Source organism: Oncorhynchus mykiss, chromosome 1 (genome assembly GCF_057628025.1).
Source record: "Oncorhynchus mykiss isolate SJ-2025 chromosome 1, ASM5762802v1, whole genome shotgun sequence".
NCBI lineage: Eukaryota > Metazoa > Chordata > Actinopteri > Salmoniformes > Salmonidae > Oncorhynchus > Oncorhynchus mykiss.
This window is the reverse complement of record NC_143022.1, coordinates 9193816-9220888: the sequence shown is the minus strand read 5'-3', so window position 1 is coordinate 9220888 and position 27073 is coordinate 9193816. Positions and strand designations below refer to the sequence as shown.

At 34.3% G+C, this 27073-nt stretch overlaps 1 pseudogene; it reads right to left on the bottom strand.

The window, feature by feature from the left end:
- Nucleotides 1–862: 862 nt before the first annotated feature.
- Nucleotides 863–22236, bottom strand: LOC149985368 (protein ANKUB1-like; annotated as a pseudogene).
- Nucleotides 22237–27073: the final 4837 nt, after the last annotated feature.

Below are 27073 nucleotides of genomic sequence, written 5' to 3'. Positions count from 1 at the left end.
GTGTGTGATATTGGATTTGGTATCCTTCCCACTCCCAAGTGATTGGGAGTTTCATAGGGTGCTGCATAATTGGCCCAGCGTCGTCCGGGTTTGGCCATCATTGTAAATAAGAATTTATTATTTTGACACTGCACAGACTCATATTTTTTATTTTTTTATTTTTTTTTTATTTTTTTTTTTACCTTTATTTAACCAGGCAAGTCAGTTAAGAACAAATTCTTATTTTCAATGACGGCCTGGGAACAGTGGGTTAACTGCCTGTTCAGGGGCAGAACGACAGATTGGTACCTTGTCAGCTCAGGGGTTTGAACTCGCAACCTTCCGGTTACTAGTCCAACGCTCTAACCACTAGGCTACCCTGTCGCCCATGAGCAATAATGATCCACATCTTAATAAAAGAGTTTTAAGGCAGGGGGTTGGAGCCTCAATTAGACCCATGTCAAACACTTACAATTACGTACAGTACAATCACATACAGCATAGTCACATTCAGTACAATCACATAGTCACATTCAGTACAATCACATACAGCACAACCACATAGTCACATTCAGTACAATCACATACAGTACAACCACATAGTCACATTCAGTACAATCACATACAGCACAACCACATAGTCACATTCAGTACAATCACATACAGTACAATCACATAGTCACATTCAGTCAACTGAATGATTCTAGAATAATAATAATTCCATTCACATTTGGCTACTACAAATAGCCAGTGAAATATGATACGTTTTTTGTTACTTGAGAGGAATGACTGAGAATCCACTGCCTGCCGTTGTAAACTTTCTGCACACAAATCAAACACAGTACTGACTATATCTATAAGCCTCATCCAAAGGAACAAAATTCTAAGTTGTCCGCATTGTTTCAGGCATCATCCGTTCCAAAGTCTCATCTTGTTCACTGTAAAAAATAAAATAAAAACTCAAATAAGAGTTCCTTTTTGGACAATTCCAGGTTGTCCCTCCTTGTTTCAGTATGTTTAATCTGCCTAATGACCAGGATCCTGGTGTCTACCCAATGTGCTGAGCACTCCTCCTGGACAGAGTCCGCGCTACATTCAGCTGCTGCAACCATGGTCTCTGTGTGAAGGCACTGTTAGAGAGTCAATCAACCAGAACAAGGTTAGGAGACCAAATCTGTGTCCTAGCATTGTGAAATACTGTATATGTAATGGCCTCAATACATTAATGAAGCGCCCTTACATCCTATCCTCTCCCCATACTGAAACAACTTGTTAGGGTGAACCAATAAGACTGACACTATATACCTTCTAAGCATGATAGTTGGCTCATGATTTGTTTCAGGACTTGTTAGGGTAAACCTATAACAGCTTCTAACCCAAAGTCATAAGACTGCTGAACAATTAATAAAATGGCCACCGGACAAGTTCAAATGTTTTATTATTTGTTACTTTAGTTTATTGGGTAAATATTCTCTTCAACTCTTCTTGAACTGCACTGTTTGTTAAGGGCTTGTAAGTAAAGTATTTCACGGAAAGATCTACACTTGTTGTATTCAGCGCATGTGACAAATAAAGTTTGAGTTGATTTGATTATGTACCTTCTAAGCATGATGGTTGGCTCATGATTTGTTTGTACTGAAATCTATTCAGGGAGGATAAGGGTATATCATAGGCAGTGATGTAGTGGTAAAACCATTGACTGGTAAATGCTGATTGCCGTTCAGGATTAAAGAAGTAACGCTCCCTCTACTTTCAATGCATCTTCCACAAAAGGTGGGTAAATGCTTGAACAAAATAAAATAAAAAGTGTGTAAACAGCTTTTACATGTGTCCCCCCCCCCACCACCACTGATTATAGGAGGCTTCTTCTGACAGTATTCACACCTTTCATAAGAAACCTCCAGAGAAATATTCATATTCACCGTAGCTGTCATTTAAACTTGGACTAACCTGGCCAAGGCCAAACAGTATATGGCGTTTTCTCTGGGTGTGCGGTCGCAGTGGAGAGAAAAGGCCTCCAGTGAGGTGGTGAGTATCTGGGCGGAGTTTGGCGAGGCAAACACAGGTCTGAGATTGGTGTCTCTGGAAATGGGCGGGAGCGGGACTCTGCTCCTCCATTGGTTGCTGTTCTGATCCCCACTCTCATCCTCCTCACATCCCTTCCCTCCACATCCCCTCTTCTTCTCTCTTTCATCCCTCGTGGCCACAGGGTGTAGCTTCGGTAGTTGAAGAGGTTTATCCTGGGATGCCAGGGCGCGGAGCTGGCAGGTTACATGAGATGGGCAGTTGATGGGGGTCAAACTTTGAGAGGCTGTGGACATCACCCTGATACCCGCCTTGGCCTCACTCCTCCTGGGCTTGGAAGACATCTTGGGGAGGGTGAAGCCGTCCACCAGGACCGTGTCGCCCACCCTGGTCCTGAACGGAGCCCTGTTGAGGCCCATGCAGTGCCTGGATGCTGCCCTCCTCTGCCCCAGCCTCACCCAGCCCTTTATCTGGAGGTATGTCCGCATGGGCAGGGCCATACCTGGGAGGACCACCACAGAGCACAGCTTGGTGGCCAGGTGACTCACACACTCCCTGTGGCCGTACTGAAGGGCGATCCTCAGGGGGTCACGACCCTGGGGATCCTGACAGGCAAGGGTCAGAACGCTGCTGGCGATACAGAGTTTGAGGATGGTGAGCTGGCCGAGCTCGATGGAGGCGACAGCGGGACACTTGGCGACGTCGGGGTGGGCCGTCTGGTGGCACCACTCACGGTAAGGGTGAACCCCCACCGGCTCAATGACACGCACCCCCCTCTCCAGCAGCCAGCCGGCCAGGTCCAGGTGGCCCAGAGAAGCAGCGATGTAGAGTGCCACCCGGAGCTGGAACCTGGAATAATACAGAATCAATGTATTTATAACACGTTTCAAGTTTTTTTTGTCAAGTTCACAAGATACAGTGGGTTATAAAACAGTACAGTAAAATGCTTACTTGCAAGCTCTTTCCCACAATGCAGTATTAAATATCAGGGTAAGAGAAAAAACATATGAAGGAAAAAAACACGAGAATATAAGCTATATACAGGGTCAGTACTATCATTATAAGCTATATACAGGGTCAGTACTATCATTGTAAGCTAAATACAGGGTCAGTACCATTATTGTAAGCTATATACAGGGTCAGTACTATCATTGTAAGCTATATACAGGGTCAGTACTATCATTGTAAGCTATATACAGGGTCAGTACTATTATTGTAAGCTATATAAAGGTTCAGTACCATCACTGTTGATAGTAAGTCTATCATACAGTTCAGTGTGTAGATGTGTATTCTGACCTCATCACAGGTCTCTCCCTAGACAGGTGTCGTTGGACTGTCAGTCTGTGTCCCAGGAAGCAGCCTCTGAGGAACTCCGCCCACCCATCCCAGGTGTCCAACCGTAGAGTAGCCCCTGAGAGACAGAGACACATGCAGGTTGTCCTCCTGGTTTCCATGAACCAAGAATGTGTTCCATACAGTCCATTTGTCTCTGTGTTACATCCATAAGGTGTTGAGCCAGAGAACCATTGATCTACTGCACAAGGAAGGCCATACCCAGGTCAATGGCGTAGTCGTGCAGCCGGTTGCAGTCGTAGAGTTGCAGGCCGGTGGGAGAGCTCAGTCTGAAGGAGCTGACGGGAAGCCCACACTGCTGGGACACCAGGGTCATGAGCCTGGCCACAGACGTACTCAGGAGAAACACAGTGCCCAAGACTGAGAGGGTCTCCCCCGTCACGGCACTGAACACACGCACCACCGGCTCCCGCTGAAGTATAAGACCATGGACATTCAGTAAATTCACTTGTTTTACATAAATACCTATGTTGTGTTTATACACCGAGTAAACAAAACATTATGAACACCGGTTCTTTCCATGACAAAGACTGACCAGGTGAATCCAGGTGAAAGCTGTGATCCCTTAATGATGTCACTTGTTAAATCCACTTCAGTGTAGATGAAGGGGAGCGGACAGGTTAAAGAAGGATTTTTAAGCCTTGAGACAATTGAGACATGGATTGTGTATGTGTGCCATTCAGAGGGTGAATGGGCAAGACAAAATATTTAAGTGCCTTTGAATGGGGTAGTAGGTGCCAGGTGCACCGGTTTGTGTCAAGAACTGCAATGCTGCTGGGGTTTTTCACACTCAACAGTTTCCTGTGTGTATCATGAATGGTCCACCACCCAAAGAACATCCAGCCAACTTGGCACAACTGTTGGAAGCATTGGAGTCAACATGGGCCAGCATCCCTGTGGAACGCTTTCAAACACCTTGTAGAGTCCATGCCCCAACGAATTGAGGCTGTTCTGATGGCAAAAGGCAGGGTGCAACTCAATATTAGGAAGGTGTTTCTAATGTTTGGTACACTCAGTATATATAAGTTAGGAGTCATATAATTACAGGGGTAAGATGAAGTGGCTCCTTTGCACTGATCTTAGGTCTGGTTTGTGTTTTTCCTGTTAATGGTAAAGGTTAGGATTTGGTGAGAGTATGCTGATCCTAGATCTGTGCCCAAGGGCAATTTCTATCCAGAGACAAATCAAAGGTCCATGCTATTTAAATTTATAATCTACCACCATCTCGTGGCTCAAACTTGTAACAACATTTTCTAATTAATGTGCTGTACTGAGTTTTGTTCTATCACATTGAACACTAATCTGGGTGCAGATTAATTAAATTGAACACTAATCTGGGTGTAAATTAAATTGAAGACTAATCTGGGTGCAGATTAAATTGTTAACAGAAATATTATGAATATGTATTTCAATGAACCCAAAGGGCCTCTTCTTCTCCTACTATACGGCCTGCTGTGCTCTACTGTACTCTGCTGTACTTTGCTGTACTCTGTCTGCTGTACTCTACTGTACTCTGCTGTGCTCTACTGTACTCTGCTGTACTCTGCTGTGCTCTACTGTACTCTGCTGTGCTCTACTGTACTATAAACCACTGGGTATACAGACTCTTCAGATACTGTTAGCGAACACCAGACTGAGGTCGAGGCGATTACATGGGGAAAAGGTTTATGACTGTAAGGGTGTTTGGTACAAAGACAACACTACATCGGGCCACATTTCAGCTCTATCCCAGGTCAACCATACAATACTATAGATTTCCACTCTAGTCAACCAGCAAGAAGGAGAGACAGACAGAAGGTCTGGCTTTGACTATGTCAATGATGGGATGTGTAAGTAAGGATTAAGGAACACAAATAAACATTATTCTGATGGTTAAATTTGTACTTAGATACATAACCACTCTCCTCTGTTAGCAAATCTTCCACAGAACTTTGTGGGACAGAGTGAGTTCTGTCCCTGTCTGGCTCTGGACATGTACCCAGGGACCTCTGTACAACAACACTTCACACTCACGAAGCAGTGTTCTTACTAACCAATCACTCTACCATAACCATGGTCTCAGTATAAAGCAGTGTCCTTACTAACCATTCACTCTACCATAACCATGGTCTTGGTTGAGCAAGGGCAATATTACTTTAAGTCTCAAGCAGGGTGACCTCAACATACTATATATCACCACACTATACAGTGGGGCAAAAAAAGTATTTAGTCAGCCACCAATTGTGCAAGTTCTCCCACTTAAAAAGATGAGAGAGGCCTGTAATTTTCATCATAGGTACACTTCAACTATGACAGACAAAATGAGAGAAAAAAATCCAGAAAAATCACATTGTAGGATTGTTAATGAATTTATTTGCAAATTATGGTGGAAAATAAGTATTTGGTCACCTACAAACAAGCAAGATTTCTGGCTCTCACAGACCTGTAACTTCTTCTTTAAGAGGCTCCTCTGTCCTTCACTCGTTACCTGTATTAATGGCACCTGTTTGAATGAACTAAATCACCTAATCATACTATATAACCATACTATATCACCATACTATATATTACCACACTCTATATCACCATACTATATATCACCATACTATATATCACCATAATATATAACCATACTATATATTACCACACTATATATCACCATACTATATATATAACCATACTATATATCACCATACTATATATATAACCATACTACATAATCATACAATATAACCATACTATATATCACCATACTATATATTACCACACTCTATATCACCATACTATATATCACCATACTATATATCACCATAATATATAACCATACTATATATCACCATACTATATATATCACCATACTATATAATCATACTATATCACCATACTATATATCACCATGCTATATATCACCATACTATATAATCATACTATATCACCATACTATATATTACCACACTCTATATCACCACACTCTATATCACCACACTCTATATCACCATACTATATATATATATCACCATACTACATAATCATACTATATAACCATACTATATATTACCACACTATATATCACCATACTATATATATAACCATACTATATAATCATACTATATAACCATACTATATAATCATACTATATAACCATACTATATATCACCATGCTATATATCACCATACTATATATCACCATACTATATAATCATACTATATTTCACCATACTATATATCACCATACTATATAAAATCATACTATATAACCATACTATATCACCATACTATATATCACCATACTATATAATCATACTATATAACCATACTATATAATCATACTATATAACCATACTATATAATCATACTATATAACCATACTACATATCACCATACTATATAATCATACTACATATCACCATACTATATATCACCATACTATATAATCATACTATATAACCATACTATATAATCATACTATATAACCATACTATATAATCATACTATATAACCATACTATATATCACCATACTATATAATCATACTACATATCACCATGCTATATATCACCATACTATATAATCATACTATATAACCATACTATATCACCATACTATATATCACCATACTATATATCACCATACTATATATCACCACACTATATATCACCACGCTATATATCACCATACTATATAACCATACTATATAACCATACTATATCACCATACTATATATCACCATACTATATATCACCATACTATATATCACCACGCTATATATCACCATACTATATAATCATACTATATAACCATACTATATCACCATACTATATATCACCATGCTATATATCACCATACTATATATAATCATACTATTTAACCATACTATATATCACCACGCTATATATCACCATACTATATAATCATACTATATAACCATACTATATCACCATGCTATATATAACCATAATATATATAATCATACTATTTAACCATACTATATATAACCATACTATATATCACCATACTATATATCACTATACTATATATTACCACACTATATATCACCATACTATATATCACTATACTATATATTACCACACTATATATCACCATACTATATCACCATACTATATCACCATACTATATAATCATACCATTTAACCATACTATATATCACCATACTAAATATCACCATGCTATATATATAACCATACTATATCACCATAGTATATCACCATACTATATATTACCACACTATAAATCACCATACTATATATAACCATAATATATATAATCATACTATATAACCATACTATATAAGCATACTATATAATCATACTATATCACCATACTATATATTACCACACTATATATCACCACACTATATATCACCATTCTATATATTACCATACTATATATAACCATGCTATATATAACCATACTATATCACCATACTATATATCACCATACTATATCACCATACTATATAATCATACTATTTAACCATAATATATATCACCATACTATATCACCATACTATATAATCATACTATTTAACCATACTATATATCACCATACTATATATTACCATTCTATTTATCAACATACTGTATATTACCATACTATATGTCACCATTCTATATATCACCATACTATATATTACCATACTATATATCACCATACTATATATCACCATACTATATATCACTATACTATATATTACCATACTATATATCACCATAATATATAATCATACTATATAACCATACTACATATCACCACGCTATATATCATCATACTATATCACCATACTATATAACCATACTATATCACCATACTATATATCACCATACTATATATCACCATACTATATATCACCACACTATATATCACCACGCTATATATCACCATACTATATAACCATACTATATAACCATACTATATCACCATACTATATATCACCATACTATATATCACCATACTATATATCACCACGCTATATATCACCATACTATATAATCATACTATATAACCATACTATATATCACCACGCTATATATCACCATACTATATAATCATACTATATAACCATACTATATCACCATGCTATATATAACCATAATATATATAATCATACTATTTAACCATACTATATATCACCATGCTATATATCACCATACTATATATAATCATACTATTTAACCATACTATATATCACCACGCTATATATCACCATACTATATAATCATACTATATAACCATACTATATCACCATGCTATATATAACCATAATATATATAATCATACTATTTAACCATACTATATATAACCATACTATATATCACCATACTATATATAACCATAATATATATAATCATACTATTTAACCATACTATATATAACCATACTATAAATCACCATACTATATATCACCATGCTATATATAACCATAATATATATAATCATACTATTTAACCATACTATATATAACCATACTATATATCACCATGCTATATATAACCATAATATATATAATCATACTATTTAACCATACTATATATAACCATACTATAAATCACCATACTATATATCACCATGCTATATATAACCATAATATATATAATCATACTATTTAACCATACTATATATCACCATGCTATATATCACCATACTATATATAATCATACTATTTAACCATACTATATATCACCACGCTATATATCACCATACTATATCACCATACTATATAATCATACTATATCACCATACTATATATCACCATGCTATATATCACCATACTATATATAATCATACTATTTAACCATACTATATATCACCACGCTATATATCACCATACTATATAATCATACTATATAACCATACTATATCACCATGCTATATATAACCATAATATATATAATCATACTATTTAACCATACTATATATCACCATGCTATATATCACCATACTATATATAATCATACTATTTAACCATACTATATATCACCACGCTATATATCACCATACTATATAATCATACTATATAACCATACTATATCACCATGCTATATATAACCATGCTATATATCACCATACTATATAATCATACTATATAACCATACTATATCACCATGCTATATATAACCATAATATATATAATCATACTATTTAACCATACTATATATCACCATGCTATATATCACCATACTATATATAATCATACTATTTAACCATACTATATATCACCACGCTATATATCACCATACTATATCACCATACTATATAATCATACTATATCACCATACTATATATCACCATGCTATATATCACCATACTATATATAATCATACTATTTAACCATACTATATATCACCACGCTATATATCACCATACTATATAATCATACTATATAACCATACTATATCACCATGCTATATATAACCATAATATATATAATCATACTATTTAACCATACTATATATAACCATACTATATATCACCATACTATATAAGCATACTATATAATCATACTATATCACCATACTATATATTACCACACTATATATCACCACACTATATATGACCATTCTATATATTACCATACTATATATAACCATGCTATATATAACCATACTATATCACCATACTATATCACCATACTATATCACCATACTATATAATCATACTATTTAACCATACTATATATCACCATACTATATATTACCATTCTATTTATCAACATACTGTATATTACCATACTATATGTCACCATTCTATATATCACCATACTATATATTACCATACTATATATCACCATACTATATATCACCATACTATATATCACTATACTATATATTACCATACTATATATCACCATAATATATAACCATACTATATATCACCATACTATATATATCACCATACTATATAATCATACTATATCACCATACTATATATCACCATGCTATATATCACCATACTATATAATCATACTATATCACCATACTATATATTACCACACTCTATATCACCACACTCTATATCACCACACTCTATATCACCATACTATTTATATATATCACCATACTACATAATCATACTATATAACCATACTATATATTACCACACTATATATCACCATACTATATATATAACCATACTATATAATCATACTATATAACCATACTATATAATCATACTATATAACCATACTATATATCACCATGCTATATATCACCATACTATATAATCATACTATATTTCACCATACTATATATCACCATACTATATATCACCATACTATATATCACCACACTATATATCACCATGCTATATAATCATACTATATAACCATACTATATAATCATACTATATAACCATACTACATATCACCACGCTATATATCACCATACTATATAATCATACTATATAACCATACTATATCACCATACTATATATCACCATACTATATATCACCATACTATATATCACCACACTATATATCACCACGCTATATATCACCATACTATATAACCATACTATATAACCATTCTATATCACCATACTATATATCACCATACTATATATCACCATACTATATATCACCACGCTATATATCACCATACTATATATCACCACGCTATATATCACCATACTATATAACCATACTATATAACCATACTATATCACCATACTATATATCACCATACTATATATCACCATACTATATATCACCACGCTATATATCACCATACTATATAATCATACTATATAACCATACTATATCACCATACTATATATCACCATGCTATATATCACCATACTATATATAATCATAATATTTAACCATACTATATATCACCACGCTATATATCACCATACTATATAATCATACTATATAACCATACTATATCACCATGCTATATATAACCATAATATATATAATCATACTATTTAACCATACTATATATAACCATACTATATATCACCATACTATATATCACTATACTATATATTACCACACTATATATCACCATACTATATATCACTATACTATATATTACCACACTATATATCACCATACTATATCACCATACTATATCACCATACTATATAATCATACTATTTAACCATACTATATATCACCATACTAAATATCACCATGCTATATATATAACCATACTATATCACCATAGTATATCACCATACTATATATTACCACACTATAAATCACCATACTATATATCACCATACTATATATAACCATAATATATATAATCATACTATATAACCATACTATATAAGCATACTATATAATCATACTATATCACCATACTATATATTACCACACTATATATCACCACACTATATATCACCATTCTATATATTACCATACTATATATAACCATGCTATATATAACCATACTATATCACCATACTATATAATCATACTATTTAACCATAATATATATCACCATACTATATCACCATACTATATAATCATACTATTTAACCATACTATATATCACCATACTATATATTACCATTCTATTTATCAACATACTGTATATTACCATACTATATGTCACCATTCTATATATCACCATACTATATATTACCATACTATATATCACCATACTATATATCACCATACTATATATCACTATACTATATATTACCATACTATATATCACCATAATATATAACCATACTATATATCACCATACTATATATATCACCATACTATATAATCATACTATATCACCATACTATATATCACCATGATATATATCACCATACTATATAATCATACTATATCACCATACTATATATTACCACACTCTATATCACCACACTCTATATCACCACACTCTATATCACCATACTATATATATATATCACCATACTACATAATCATACTATATAACCATACTATATATTACCACACTATATATCACCATACTATATATATAACCATACTATATAATCATACTATATAACCATACTATATAATCATACTATATAACCATACTATATATCACCATGCTATATATCACCATACTATATAATCATACTATATTTCACCATACTATATATCACCATACTATATAAAATCATACTATATAACCATACTATATCACCATACTATATATCACCATACTATATATCACCATACTATATATCACCACAGAATATATCACCATGCTATATAATCATACTATATAACCATACTATATAATCATACTATATAACCATACTACATATCACCACGCTATATATCACCATACTATATAATCATACTATATAACCATACTATATATCACCATACTATATATTACCATACTATATAACCATACTATATCACCATACTATATATTACCATACTATATATCACCATACTATATATTACCATATATATCACCATACTATATATTACCATACTATATATCACAATACTATATATCACCATACTATATATCACCATACTATATATTACCATACTATATATCACCATACTATATATCACCACACTATATATCACCACGCTATATATCACCATACTATATATAATCATATCACCATACTATATATCATCATACTATATATTACCACACTATATATCACCATACTATATATTACCATACTATATATCACCATACTATATATTACCATACTATATATCACCATACTATATATTACCATACTATATATCACCATACTATATATCACCATACTATATATCACCATACTATATATTACCATACTATATATCACCATACTATATATCACCACACTATATATCACCACGCTATATATCACCATACTATATAACCATACTATATAACCATACTATATCACCATACTATATATCACCATACTATATATCACCATACTATATATCACCACGCTATATATCACCATACTATATAATCATACTATATAACCATACTATATCACCATACTATATATCACCATGCTATATATCACCATACTATATATAATCATACTATTTAACCATACTATATATCACCACGCTATATATCACCATACTATATATCACCATACTATATATCACTATACTATATATTACCATACTATATATCACCATAATATATAACCATACTATATATCACCATACTATATATATCACCATACTATATAATCATACTATATCACCATACTATATATCACCATGATATATATCACCATACTATATAATCATACTATATCACCATACTATATATTACCACACTCTATATCACCACACTCTATGTCACCACATCCTATATCACCATACTATATATATATATCACCATACTACATAATCATACTATATAACCATACTATATATTACCACACTATATATCACCATACTATATATATAACCATACTATATAATCATACTATATAACCATACTATATAATCATACTATATAACCATACTATATATCACCATGCTATATATCACCATACTATATAATCATACTATATTTCACCATACTATATATCACCATACTATATAAAATCATACTATATAACCATACTATATCACCATACTATATATCACCATACTATATATCACCATACTATATATCACCACAGAATATATCACCATGCTATATAATCATACTATATAACCATACTATATAATCATACTATATAACCATACTACATATCACCACGCTATATATCACCATACTATATAATCATACTATATAACCATACTATATATCACCATACTATATATTACCATACTATATAACCATACTATATCACCATACTATATATTACCATACTATATATCACCATACTATATATTACCATATATATCACCATACTATATATTACCATACTATATATCACCATACTATATATCACCATACTATATATCACCATACTATATATTACCATACTATATATCACCATACTATATATCACCACACTATATATCACCACGCTATATATCACCATACTATATATAATCATATCACCATACTATATATCATCATACTATATATTACCACACTATATATCACCATACTATATATTACCATACTATATATCACCATACTATATATTACCATACTATATATCACCATACTATATATTACCATACTATATATCACCATACTATATATCACCATACTATATATCACCATACTATATATTACCATACTATATATCACCATACTATATATCACCACACTATATATCACCACGCTATATATCACCATACTATATAACCATACTATATAACCATACTATATCACCATACTATATATCACCATACTATATATCACCATACTATATATCACCACGCTATATATCACCATACTATATAATCATACTATATAACCATACTATATCACCATACTATATATCACCATGCTATATATCACCATACTATATATAATCATACTATTTAACCATACTATATATCACCACGCTATATATCACCATACTATATAATCATACTATATAACCATACTATATCACCATGCTATATATAACCATAATATATATAATCATACTATTTAACCATACTATATATAACCATACTATATATCACCATACTATATATCACTATACTATATATTACCACACTATATATCACCATACTATATATCACTATACTATATATTACCACACTATATATCACCATACTAAATATCACCATGCTAGATATATAACCATACTATATCACCATAGTATATCACCATACTATATATTACCACACTATAAATCACCATACTATATATCACCATACTATATATAACCATAATATATATAATCATACTATATAACCATACTATATATTACCACACTATATATCACCACACTATATATCACCATTCTATATATTACCATACTATATATAACCATGCTATATATAACCATACTATATCACCATACTATATATCACCATACTATATCACCATACTATATAATCATACTATTTAACCATAATATATATCACCATACTATATCACCATACTATATAATCATACTATTTAACCATACTATATATCACCATACTATATATTACCATTCTATTTATCAACATACTGTATATTACCATACTATATGTCACCATTCTATATATCACCATACTATATATTACCATACTATATATCACCATACTATATATCACCATACTATATATCACTATACTATATATTACCATACTATATATCACCATACTATATATCACCATACTATATATAATCATATCACCATACTATATATCACCATACTATATATTACCATACTATATATCACCATACTATATATTACCATACTATATATCACCATACTATATATTACCATACTATATATCACCATACTATATATTACCATACTATATATCACCATACTATATATCACCATACTATATATCACCATACTATATATTACCATACTATATATCACCATACTATATATTACCATACTATATATCACCATACTATATATCACCATACTATATCACCACACTATATATCACCATACTATATATCACCATACTATATATCACCATACTATATCACCATACTATATATCACCATACTATATATAATCATACTATATATCACCATACTATATATCACCATACTATATATCACCATACTATATATCACCATACTATATATAATCATACTATATATCACCATACTATATATCACCATACTATATATCACCATACTATATATAATCATATCACCATACTATATATCACCATACTATATATAATCATATCACCATACTATATATAATCATATCACCATACTATATATAATCATATCACCATACTATATCACCACACTATATATCACCATACTATATATCACCATACTATATATCACCATACTATATATCACCATACTATATATCACCATACTATATATAATCATATCACCATACTATATATAATCATATCACCATACTATATATAATCATATCACCATACTATATATAATCATATAACCATACTATATATCACCATACTATATATCACCATACTATATATTACCACACTATATATCACCATACTATATATTACCATACTATATATCACCATACTATATATTACCATACTATATATCACCATACTATATATTACCATACTATATATCACCATACTATATATCACCATACTATATATCACCATACTATATATTACCATACTATATATCACCATACTATATATTACCATACTATATATCACCATACTATATATTACCATACTATATATCACCATACTATATATCACCATACTATATATTACCATACTATATATCACCATACTATATATTACCATACTATATATCACCATACTATATATTACCATACTATATATCACCATACTATATATTACCATACTATATATCACCATACTATATATAATCATATCACCATACTATATATTACCATACTATATATCACCATACTATATATTACCATACTATATATCACCATACTATATATTACCATACTATATATCACCATACTATATATTGCCATACTATATATCACCATACTATATATTACCATACTATATATCACCATACTATATATTACCATACTATATATCACCATACTATATATTACCATACTATATATCACCATACTATATATTACCATACTATATATCACCATACTATATATTACCATACTATATATCACCATACTATATATCACCATACTATATATCACCATACTATATATTACCATACTATATATCACCATAATATATATAATCATATCACCATACTATATATCACCATACTATATATTACCATACTATATATCACCATAATATATATAATCATATCACCATACTATATATTACCATACTATATATCACCATACTATATATTACCATACTATATATCACCATACTATATATAATCATATCACCATACTATATATCACCATACTATATATCACCATACTATATATCACCATACTATATATCACCATTCTATATATCACCATACTATATATTACCATACTATATATCACCATACTATATATCACCATACTATATATCACTATACTATATATTACCATACTATATATCACCATACTATATATCACCATACTATATATCACCATAATATATATAATCATATCACCATACTATATAATCACACTATATCACCATACTATATCAACATACTATATAATCATACTATTTAACCATACTATATATCACCATACTATATATTACCATTCTATTTATCACCATACTATATATTACCATACTATATATCACCATTCTATATATCACCATACTATATATTACCATACTATATATCACCATACTATATATCACCATACTATATATCACCATACTATATATCACCATACTATATAACCATACTATATCACCATACTATATCACCATACTATATCACCATACTATATATCACCATACTATATAACCATACTATATAACCATACTATATCACCATACTATATCACCATACTATATATCACCATGCTATATATATAACCATACTATATAATCATACTATATAACCATACTATATAACCATACTATATAACCATACTATATCACCATACTATATCACCATACTATATATCACCATTCTATATATCACCATACTATTTATCACCACACTATATATCACCTTACTATATATAACCATAATATATATAATCATACTATATATATGTTATTATAACCATACTATATAATCATACAATTTAACCATACTACATAATCATACAATATAACCATACTATATAATCATACTATATAACCATACTATATAATCATACTATATAATCATACTATATAACCATACTATATAATCATACTATATAATCATACTATATCACCATACTATATATTACCACAATATATATAATCAAACTATTTAACCATACTATATATATCACCATACTATATAACCATACTATATCACCATACTATATATTACCACACTCTATATCACCATTATATATATAATCATACTATATAATCATACTATATAACCATACTATATATTACCACACTCTATATCACCATAATATATATAATGATACTATATAATCATACTATATAACCATACTATATAACCATACTATTTAACCATACTATATAACCATACTATATATCACCACACTATATCTGAAACACTTTATGTTAATGATAGTATGAAGCTGTTTCAAGCAATAGCCAGCTCACTTTGATATGCATTTTCAAGCACGGGTAGAAACAGCTAGGTGTTCGGCTGGTACCTTCAGCAGGCAGCAGATGGCACTGCTAGGGGTGATGCCAACGTCTGTCAGGACCCAGCTGTCCCGAAGGATGGCACCAACATAGCTCAGCTCCAGGAAGTGCCTCACCTGCTTGTCGTCTGACAGTTGCACGTGGAAGTAATCCTGCCAGAGGAAGAAGATTGGAAACACAAGGAGCCGTAATTGAGTGTCCCATACAATCAGAGTGAGAGGGCTCAGCACTGATGGAGCCGTAATGGAGGGTGTCCCACACAGACACCCATTATGGAGGGTGTTCCACCCAGGCAGATGTCAATGTTTACCATACAATAATTGTAAAAGTGTCCAAATGTGTACAATTAAGAAATAAGGCCCAAGGAGGTGTGGTATATGGCCAATATACCACGGCCAAGGGCTGTTCTTAGGCACAACGCAACGTGGAGGTATATTGGCCATACCACAAACCCCCAAGGTGACTTCTTTTTTTTTCTTCTCCAATTTAGTGGTATCCAATTGGTAGTTACAGTCTTGGGAGAGGCGAGAGCCAAGAGCCGTGCGTCCTCCGAAACACAACCCAGCCAAGCCACACTGCTTCATGACACCATGCCCGCTTAACCTGGAAGCCAGCCGTGTCGACCGTGTCAGCGTGCACTGCTGCGTGCACTGCGCCTGGCCCGCCACAGGAGTCACTAGTGCGTGATGGGACAATGTTGACAAAGCACTGCTGGCGTGGCTGTCTCCTACTGTAAGTACTATCGCCCTATCACATGTCTCCTACTGTAAGTACTATCGCCCCATCACATGTCTCCTACTGTAAGTACTATCGCCCCATCACATAACCATGTCTCCTACTGTAAGTACTATCACCCCATCACATGTCTCCTACTGTAAGTACTATCGCCCCATCACATGTCTCCTACTGTAAGTACTATCGCCCCATCACATGTCTCCTACTGTAAGTACTATCGCCCCATCACATGTCTCCTACTGTAAGTACTATCGCCCCATCACATGTCTCCTACTGTAAGTACTATCGCCCCATCACATAACCATATCTCCTACTGTAGGTACTATCACCCCATCACATAACCATGTCTCCTACTGTAAGTACTATCGCCCCATCACATGTCTCCTACTGTAAGTACCATCGCCCCATCACGTCTCCTACTGTAAGTACGATCGCCCCATCACATGTCTCCTACTGTAAGTACTATCACCCCATCACATAACCATGTCTCCTATTGTAAGTACTATCACCCCATCACATAACCATGTCTCCTATTGTAAGTACTAGTCACATACTTTACTTGACACCAGCCAAATGAACAAATTGCTTCTTAGAATCATCTTCCTTTCCCATGGAGCTGTTGGCCGAGGTTGGAGAAGCCAGGAGGAAGGCATGGCCAGCCGTTGAGAAATGCTTGTTGAAGTTTTTGGTTATCATGGATTTATCTGTGGTGACTGTGTTACCTAGCCTCAATGCAGTGGGCAGCTGGGAGGGATGCAAACAGGCTCACATGAAACCCTTCATGAAGACAAGTAGCCTAGTGGTTAGAGTGTTGGACTGGTAACCGAAAGGTTGCAAGTTCAAATCCCTGAACTGAGAAGGTACAAATCTGTCATTCTGCCCCTGAACAGGCAGTTAACCCACTGTTCCTAGGCCTTTAATGAAAATAAGAATTTGTTTTTAACTGACTTGCCTTGTAAAATAAAAATTTGAAGCAGAGCTTAATTTGTAAGTTGGGAGGTGCCAGAGGGGGGCTCTGTGGTACCAGAACTCATGAGAAAAAAGATCACCTATTATAATAGAGCATTGAACGCATATCATCACATTTGGGTAGAGCAGTAGAGTAGAGCCATTTACAGTAGGTGAACACATGGGGAACATTTTTAGTAGCCTAGGGTCCGGGAAAGTGTTGGCCTTTTTAAAACCGCATTTCGTGCAATTCTACATCCTTTTACATGACTGGAGACTTTGGCATTATCTTTTTTTAATCCGCACAAATGATCGAAATGGCAGGCTACTTTGACACTGACAAACTTAGTATCTGAGATCAATAAAAACGACCTTGTCTTGAATCCATCAATAGCCTATAGGCCTAGGTTTGTGGAGAAACATATAGTAGGCTACAATATGAGGAGGAAATTAGTCCTAAAAATGCTTTCCAGTTTCACTGACTCACCCAATGATGCGCAGCTCACTCGCTGGAGATTGTCGATGCGCTCGTGTCAAAAGCCTATCTCTCCCTCTCTCTGTTTTGTAAAACAATGTTTGGGAGTTGATCAAATATTTTGGTAGTCTACAGCATAGTCTTATCTTTTCAGCAAGAGTCATTGCTTTTCAATCTGTGTTTTCCCTCGATTGTATTTGAAATATTGCAAAAGGCCTGTTTTGTCTGCCTGCTGTTTTTTCACTGACAGATTTGCCTCGCGTTCCCGACTGTAGGCTATTCTTTGTTATTGGGCTACAATCCGCAGCTAGGCTATTTAAAAAAATAAGAAGCTATTGGTCCTATGTAGCTAAATTATAGGGTTTATCATTACGTATTAGGCTATTCTGAATGATTTCATTTATTTCTGAACAGACATCAGTAATTCCGTAACTTTAGAAAATTCCTCCAGAACCCTTCATGCAGCTATGATTCTATAAGGAAACAAATGATGAAGTGCAACTCTGGAGAGATGAGGGGGCAGGATAATTGACGAAGAGGTGTAACAGTACTCTTCTTGCGTTGTGTACAATCAGTCATCGACACGGAACTCCAACATGTAGCACCAGTCATGTAGATTTATTCTGATAGGAACTGCACAAAATTGCACGTCATGCAATGCACGTCTCACCATCCAACTCTGCACTCACGCACGCTGGTTTGGTTGTTCACTGGGGGTAGTTACCAAAATAATACAATTACAATATACAATATAATATATTTAACAATGTACCTGATAGGAACGGCACAAAATTGCACGTCATGCAATGCACGTCTCACCATCCAACTCTGCACTCACGCACTGTACAAAATATATGACCCCCCCACCAGACACAGTAAGTTGCTAGCTAGTACTGGCGGGAATTCTCTACAACAAAATGTACAACAAATATTCTCCAAAAACCACTGCATCTTATGTGTGATTTTCGAATAACATTTACAAACTATTTTATATAAATTGAACATTTAAAACATCACTTGAGAGTATAAAAATCACTTTTGATGTACAGTGCTTTGCAACCAATAATTTACCGCTGGTTTGGTGCTTGTTCACTGAGACAATTTTAACTGGAACATCCCCCCTCGTAAGCAGCTACGCAACCCAGCCAATAGATTCAGTGGGCTTGTCATTCACAGTACTGATGAAAAATCAAGTACAGTTGATCTAAATGTGGATATACGAGGCCATCTAGTGGTCACCGGATTTATTTAAAAATTCATGCAAGCTATCTTTGCACTAGCATGTGATGCCATATATTTGACGAAGGTATTTATTATTCAACATGTATTGTCATTGACTGGAACAAAATATAATTGTATGAGCTATGCCTCTGTGTCCCGGCGTTGTTGTACCCCTCTACTATCTGGCTTGGTGGGGCGATCTCGTTCTGCATGCCTGCTTCACTGAGATACAATGTGTCGTCATGCATTTGTGCATGCACGCTGTTAACGGTCATATCCGTCTTGCTAGCTAATTTAGCTAGCTCATCAACCAGTATTTTATTCGCGTTTTCTGCACGATAGCACTTATTAAAGCCTTGAAACTCATGGGGACCTCACTGTTACCACGGGTCATCGAGCTAGCCCTTATTTGGCTGCAGGGTTGCATCGGTTTCCATTGGATTTGACAGCTTGTTAGGCTGGCTAGCTAGGTAGCTAATTCGCTAACGCAAACTGTTTATCACGTAGCAGCCTATGCTGACTAGCATCGCTAGCAACTAGCTAACATGGATAAAGTCTAGTCGTGGGTCCACAAAATCAAACAAATGGTACTGAACTGATGACAAAATCATGTTTCGAAATTGTTGTAGCTATTTATGTTTTTTTTGTTGTTATCGTTGCTTAATGACATTGCGAAATCATATTTTTTGTCATTTAACTACCGGGATGTATTTAATGCGGTTTCGGCATGAGAAAGGTATTAATCGCAAATTCCAGCACAAAACGGATACCGGGAAATAGAAATAAGAGAACCGGTCACGAATGCGGAGCCACGCCCTAAAATAACATGTGACCACAAGGCGTTTGTGACGCATTCATGCGTTCCAATTTTGTCATAATTGTCTGTAGGTTCTAAATTGCTTATGAGCTTGGCTGCCCTTCAGAAAGTAGCTGATTATTGTACTCTACAGCTGTATTTTCCTACAGTTACTAATAATACTAGCAACAAAACAGATTTCATTCCTTAAAATGATATTGCCAGATGGAAGAAAATTATAAGGTAGGCCTAAACTGTAATAAGATATACCTTAAAGACTGCTTGTGTTTAATCCTGAATCCAGTTGCCCCTCTTGTACTGGGATAAAACAATAGGCAAGCCATGAACCTTATGGAGGAGTGCATGTGTTTTGTAGACACACCTGGGTTCTAGACTGGCTGAGGTAAACATTTTAGGAAAGCCTGGGTTTTTAATATCGAAGTCATTCTAAGGGGTAGGTTTGACAAAGCAAATGAGTGAGTGAGTGTTTGACATGAAGACAGTGGTTAGGTTCTGCCATTGGGACTGCTCTGATGTTTCCATTCTCTCCTGGTTATGACCATAGAGCCTTGTCCCAGTCTCTAGACCTGCCTGTCTGTGTGATGGATGACCACCTGACCTCTGAAGCTGTCAATGAGATGGTAAGTTGACCTTGTCATTTCATTTTACAACATTAATCCAATAAAATGTTATAGTGATGCTATCATTGGCAATGTTGACGTACCACAACCATCTCTGTTGTGTTGCAGTTGTTTAATTGGCCCAACGTTGCCAATGCTCCTCCACTCTTTAACAGTTAATAATTATTTCAGTATGATATTTGTTGTTTATTAAGTTTGATTATTTGCAATATAATTACATTTCTACCAGGAGCAGAGCAATTCTACCAGGAGCAGAGCAACCTCAGTGATGGAAACCACAGAAGAGGGGAAGCTCAACAATGTGGAACATCTGACACTCATGGACTTCCTTCAAAACCTAACTGAGAAGTATGTTCTGTTTTCTTTGGTACTATCACACCTTCAAGGAAATAGGATCAAATTAGAAACTGATCAATCTGAAAAAAATGTTCAGTGCTAGAAAAATTGTCACATTGCAATTTTGCCAAAACAACTGACACAAAGCAAGTATAACTTCACGATCAGGCAAATAATTAAATAAAAACAATTCTGTCACGCATCCTGATATGACAACATTTATAACAATATTGTTTTCAGGCAATGGAAGGGGATTCGTGAGGGCATGTTTGACCCGGTAAGATCATGTTACTGACAATTTAATCAGATTACCATGAAAACTCTGCCTAATGTTTAACCTTGTTCATAAGCTTTTGAAAGACGCACTATGCAACATTTTAAAACACTACTTCCGTTTCTGTAATACAGCTGACAAAACAACAGCTTGCCGGCTTGTGTCTGAGAATTGTCCAGTTTTTATCGGACAAGCTGATGCAGATCATCATCCCAGGTCTTTACGAACTACTGGGCATCCAAGATACTGCCTCCTCTCCATTGTCACAGAGATCTCTCACAGCGTCACTCACCAGTCTGTTAGACGATAAGGTTAACACCAAGTCCCGCGTGAGATTTACTGAGGCTGGTGTACCTAAGAGGCCAGGCAGTCGAAAGTCTTACAATAGCTTTCGCATCCCGACTCCCTACCCTTCCTCCAACTGTATGGAGCAGGAAGAGGAAGAAGAACAGGAATCACAACTTAAGTTCAAGGAGATTTACCTGACTAAGGGCAGTCTGGGCAGTGGAAGCTACCTGCCCAAGGGGGCCATGAGGTATGTTCTTAAAGGGAAATTTAACAACTTCATATTCATCTCCAGCATCACCATATGTGAAAATTACACATTTCCATGCTTTGTAGTAAAAAAAATATAGAGGGACGTAACTGTTTCCAATAGTGCTGAGAAATTAGTGCTTTTTGAGGTTGGTTTGGTTTCCATTCAAATATTTAAAAAATAATCACGGTTTTGGATTTCAATACTTTTTTTAGACATTGAATGCACTATGGATTATGTGTGTTGAATGCTGTAACAACACATAATAAAACAATGAATAAAAGTCCCATGATGGTAGTGACTGTCCATTACTGTTTATGACTTATCAGCCATCATTTACTTTCTCATATAAAATATTTATTTGATGACTTTATTATTTCATTCCAAGTCATCAACTCATCTCTATAGAGCTGCTGCTTATCCTGTCTGACAAAATCACAATTTTAGTAGTTCTTCTAAGTAAATAAGACCTACTTTTATGACCGCTGAACACCAACTGTCAATCACTTAGATCATGTATTTCCAGGTAGAGGATCCTCGCAACGCAACTGCTTTTTATCTCTCTCATGCATTCTCTCGTCTCTCCGTCTCAGTCAATGAGGTTTCCGTATCTGCTCCACACAGAGTGGACAAGCAAGTGGGCGTGCAATGGATTATGGGAATTAATTGCCGTATTTTCTGTGCTAAACTATGTAGAATATTGGCCTGTTGGAAACTACAACTCCCTACTACATTGCATAGTTCGTGCTTGATCTGATTTATCTCTACAGAAACTGAGCATCGAGCTCACAGAAGAAGAAAAAAATTAACTATATGGAATTCAAATAATTGAGCCGACGTCGGTCAATTAGTTGTTTAAAAAACGAAAAATAACAAAAATGTTGGTTAAATGCTCAGCTCTAGATTCTAATGACATCATCAGTGTGCATCATGTGATTTTAACCAATTATGAGTAGGCATTGCCTGCTAATTGGTTGATGATGTCATAGAAAACACTTATCTTCCTCTTTCTTTTTTACTACAAAACATAGAAATGACCGTTTTTCACATATGCTGATGTTGGGGTGGTGCTGGAGATGATGAATATGAAGTTGAAACATTTAGAAATTTCCCTTTAACATTCTTCAAACTGCCTTGTATTTATGATTGTCCTTGAAGTTATTAGAAGTTACAGTATTTGAAGTTTATAGCAATTTGGATTTTTGTAGAGGATAGATATTGCCAGGATAGATAGATATCTACAGGCCAGTTTCAATACAAATGACTTGTACAAAATACATTTTATTGGGCTTTAGAAATTAAGCAGTTAGGCTGACATCACACTAAGGTTTTTTCTCAGAGAAACAGCAGCGTTTTCCTCATTGTTTTCAATGGTGCAGATGTATTTGACACACTGCATGTGCATCACAGCCTTACATATTATTTGTTTGACTTTGATGATTTCTGCGTTTTTTTTCCCAAGGACTCTAACCTCTCTGTCTGATGTGCAGAAGAAAACAACCAACTCTGAGACGCTACAAGTCCTCTTAGGTGTCTCAGAGGACACCCTTGTCACCTGTGTGCAGGACAGCCTGCAAGGTTCTCTATCCAAACTTGCATGCATGTCCAATTCTCCATCTGGAAGTGCAGGCTCTATGATGCTAACCCCTGCTGTAATGGCAGAGTTGGCTAAAGATGTCAAGTCGGCCTTATCAGTGGTCGTTAAGAGTGCCTCCGCTAGCCAAACCTCTGTAGTGACACCGGTAAGGGGAGACTCACAGACCAAGGTGACTGAGAGCATGGTGAGCGAGCTGGCTGCTAAACTTGAAAAAGTTGACCAAGAGAGCAAGAGTCTAACAGGGCAAGTCATGACCATGATCTCTGACACAATGGTGGCTTTTGTTGACGAGAACGAACAGAATTTGCTGGAAGATCTGAAGGACAAGATCACGTTTTTGGCATCGCATGTTGGCTTCATTGACGATCTTGATGCCCTGATAAGGAAATACGAGAGCAGCTACAATATTGGTGAATCTGGTTCCTCCTGCACGCTCACATCTAAGAGCATCCAAAAACTCTCCAGCCGGGAGTTTCAAACATCAGCAATACAAGCAGTGAGTGGAGTTCTTGCCAAAAAAGTCAGTAGTTTGAGATTTCCTAGTTCAGTCGTTCAGTCTGAGTTAACAGGTGCTGTATCAGGTCAAACATTGTCTGGCATTGTAAAGACGGAGTCAATTCACCCAGTGGGCTCAGCAGCGTCAGTAGTTGTTAAGACTTTCGTGTCAGATATGAAGTCCTTGGCTGAATCTGAAGAGAGTCCCCAACAGAAGAGTGCCTGGTCTGCTGCTGTTCACATTTACCACAGCATCCAAAACAACTTGAAAGATTATTTCGGCAAGCTTCAGAGATTTGCCCTAAAGAGCATTGTCACATCTGATGACAACATCACAAATGCTGAGTTTAAGGAGGCAGTTCCACTTCCTTGCTTAGACATGAAATATAGGCCCAGTAAGAGTGAGCCTCAGTTGCCAGAGTCCACTGGTGAAGTTAC